General features: G+C 36.7%; 1 pseudogene; it reads right to left on the reverse strand.

Annotated features, from left to right (window-relative positions):
- Positions 1-1,416: 1,416 nt before the first annotated feature.
- LOC145258554 (U2 spliceosomal RNA) lies at positions 1,417-1,541 on the reverse strand (annotated as a pseudogene).
- Positions 1,542-4,040: the final 2,499 nt, after the last annotated feature.

Here is a 4,040-nt window from a genome sequence, read left to right on the forward strand (position 1 = left end):
CGAGTTACTATACAGACACCCTACAGCTACACAAAAATAAATATTAACTATTAATACAAATATAGTACAATAAAACAATAAGACACCCTGTATATATATATATATATATATATATAGAGAGAGAGAGAGAGAGAGAGAGAGAAAATAAAAAGGAACAAACCGTATTATTTGTTCATCAATGTTTCGTCTTTATTTCGGAAGTCTCGCAATAAAGACGAAACGTTGATGAACACATAATACGGTTTGTTCCTTTTTACTTTCTCTATTTTGTCGGAATACTATTTCCATCATTTTCATCATATATATATATATATATATATATATATATATATATATATATATATATTAATGCAGTAGAGTTTAGTTTCCTAGACGTACATCCACTGAAACAACATGTGCCTACCGAAAAAAGTGCTCAATGAGTAAACAGAGCAGATATATTTAATGTATTTATACAAACATTGATGGCTACATATGTGCATACATGTTTCTGTAATTATCTATTATTTGGGACATTACGTCTTCAGGCCAAGAATTTCGTTTTCGAGGGAAATTCTTGGCCTGAAGACGTAATCTCCCAAATAATAGATAATTACAGAAACATGTATGCACATATGTAGCCATCAATGTTTGTATAAATAAATTAAATCCACACACACACACACACACACACACACACACACACACACACACACACACACACACACACACACACACACACACACACACACACATACACACACATATATATATATTACTGATTGGACGATTCTATTTTTTTTACAGATATCGTAATAAATTCCCGACTCCAATACAATTACCGATTCCGATTCTTTATAAATCTTTTAATGCGTAACAACAGATTTGTTCTCCATTTCCGATTACCGTAAAACACGTGCTAAATGTGTAGATATTTTATCATGCGTAAAAGCACACTTGTGAGAGATTATGTATAGATTTTGATTTTACTGTAATTCAGAGTCAATGAAAATTGATTATTTTATTATTTCATTGGGAAATATTGCTTGAAAACAAATTGTACTTGAAAAAAAATTTTGCTTGAAAAATTTTGCTTGAAAAAAAAAAAACAAGGCCGATAGCCATTAGTCGCGTGCTCTCGTGCAATGAATGAATACGTAATTGTAGGATTGACATGAAATTCTTAAAGATAAACTACAATGACCGAAAAATGGCCTGAAATGACTTAAATAAAAAGTAAATGACTTAGAATTACTTTAATGAACTTAAGGATGAATTGAATGACCTTAAGAATGACTTGGATGCTTAAAAAATAACTGGAATCCTTCAAAAACAACTTGAATGATCTGGAGAATGACTTGAATTATGTGAGGAGTGAAGGGGAAATGGGTATCAAGTCCCCGGGGAGTAGGGGAGTTGGATAATGACAATTGGTATGAAGGGTTGCCCCTACATTGACCAAGATCTTATATGTAGGGTTTCCCCCACATATGGTCTTTGCTTGCAGTATCTGCCGGAACAGATACTACACTTTGATCTTGGCCAGAAGGCCAAGAAAAGCTGTATTTATTTGCTCCCCCAACGAGCAAATTAGGCACAAGGCCGATTTTTAATGCGAGGAGTGAAGGGAAAATGGGGACCAACTCCTCGGAGAGTAGGGGAGTTGGGTAGTGACAATTGGCATGTGGGTTGCCCAACATTGACCAAGGTCTTATATGTGGGGTTGGTATTTATTTGCTCTCCCACCGAGCAAATTAGGCACAAGGCCGATTTTTAATGTGAGGAGTGAAGGGGAAATGGGGACCAACTCCCCGTGGAGTAGGGGAGCTGGATAGTGATAATTGATATGAAGGGTTGCCCCTACATTGACCAAGGTCTTATATGTGGGCTTTCCCCCACATATGGTCCTAGCTTGCAGTATCTGCCGGAACAGATACTACACTTTTATGGTTTCCAAAAGGCCAAGAAAAGCTTAAAAAGCAAGAACAGCCTCTATTAACAACATACCTTTGATCTTAACAAAAAAGGCCAAGCACAAAAGTGTTACAGACAGACTGACTCACCGATCGACCGACCAACCGACCGACCGACCGATGGAGTGACTTATAGAGTTGCTTGCACGCGACTAAAAAGCAAAGAAGAACGATATTTAGAAGCATCGTATTTGGCATCGGAAAATATGTACAATATTTTTCCGATTATGATACCAATCTCAATATCGATTTTGATGCGTCTAACGTTCCGATTTTTCCGATTCCGGATTCCGAATTCGATCAATAAATGATGAAATATGATAAAAAAAAACGACATTATTTTTATTATATATACTCGGCGTTGTAATGTCTAAAAATATTCCTTATATATGTGATCCGCTATGACGTCGTATGTGACGGTATATCGTATTGCGTCACATATTACGTAATCTGATTTTACGTCATTTATCACGTATATTGTTAAAAAAGCATACAAATAAACAAACAAAAAGGAATACGACGTCATTGTCATAAATATTTGTTTTCGTCCGAAAATATGGGGCGATTATTCATATCCAAGGGAGACAACGTTCCTATCTTCCAGGAGAAAGTAAATCATACCGAATATAAGTTATCGCTGAAATTAAAACTAAAAATCGACATAACTTTAACGCTACAAAATTCTCAATAGCATGCGATTTTAACTGGGGCCACATAGTATAGCGGTTATGCACACCCGATTATAGTCTCCCTAACCTAGTGAATTCATGTATCTTTTTGTATAGTAATTTGATGAGCAGAGATAGGTTTAACACGTGTATGCGGATAATTCTTTCTCTCTTCCTCTCTCTCATTCTCTCTCTCTCTCTCTTTCTTTCTCTCTTATACTGAGGAGATCTTATTTTGACGGCGAAGACTATGCGATTTTGAATATTTAGTCAAGGTTTATTTGTAGAGGAAAGTAGCCTCATGTCAGACTGTCCTGACAAACTCCTGTGCAGGGAGACTTAAGACACTCTATAACGTTGCGCACGTTTAAACGTGTAGGGACCCAAAACTTTGTAGACTCCGTCGCAAGGAACACAAGAAAAGAAGAGGAAAGACATTCAACTCATTTTTTCGGTTTTTAGAAAAGACCATAGTTCCTCCTTCTCCAGCCATGTGTGACTTTTCTTCTCGATTGTTACGTCACCCAGGTGTCTCCAACATGATTGTGGCCCTCTCTCAAACGTAATCCTGGTCAATATAATAATAATAATAATAATAATAATAATAATAATAATAATAATAATAATAATAATAATAATATAATCAATTTTTTTCTTTGCCGTGACGTCATTTCGCACACGTTACGGTCATTTACATACAGGTGCCATACGCGTATCCACGCTCTGTTACCATTCGAGAAGTGCATGGTAGGCATCCAAGTTCTCTCCAATAGGCATTCAAAATCCTAATAAACATGTCTAGTAAAATAATTAGACCTAAGAATGCCAACCTGTGTAATTTGTTTATTAGTTTCGTGACTTTTTATTTTACGCATTCGTAGGTTTGTATTTCGGCTAGTTCGTATATATTGCTAGTTAAATTAGGGAACGGGTGAGGGGACGTAACGTGTGCACTTGCGATCTTCGTCCTGTGTTCGTGTGTTCGTGCTCGGAACGACAGAATAACGGACTGTGTTTTTGCAGCAGTAGCCGGAATTGGAGAAGACGTCGTTGAATATGTTCTGGAAAATCTTGGTTTTTACGCCCCAAACTTTCTCTCTCTCTCTCTCTCTCTCTCTCTCTCTCTCTCTCTCTCTCTCTCTCTCTCTCTCTCTCACTTATATGCACCGCAGAATATTTCCCAAATACAAACTACTGTCTTACAATCACACTTACCCCATCTACGCGCCCCATGTCTCCCTGTCTCGCTCTCTCCCCCCCTTTCTCTCTCTCTCTCTCTATATATATATATATGTATATTTCCATTAAATAAACCTCAAAAGGGTTGATATGCCGTAAAACAGAACAATCAATCTTCTTCATCTTTTCGATTTTCTTCATTCTCATCTTCCTTTTTCTCTTCTTTTTTCTTCCTTTTTTT

This window comes from Euprymna scolopes, chromosome 33 (genome assembly GCF_053919585.1).
Source record: "Euprymna scolopes isolate OS-2025 chromosome 33, ASM5391958v1, whole genome shotgun sequence".
Classification (NCBI taxonomy): domain Eukaryota; kingdom Metazoa; phylum Mollusca; class Cephalopoda; order Sepiida; family Sepiolidae; genus Euprymna; species Euprymna scolopes.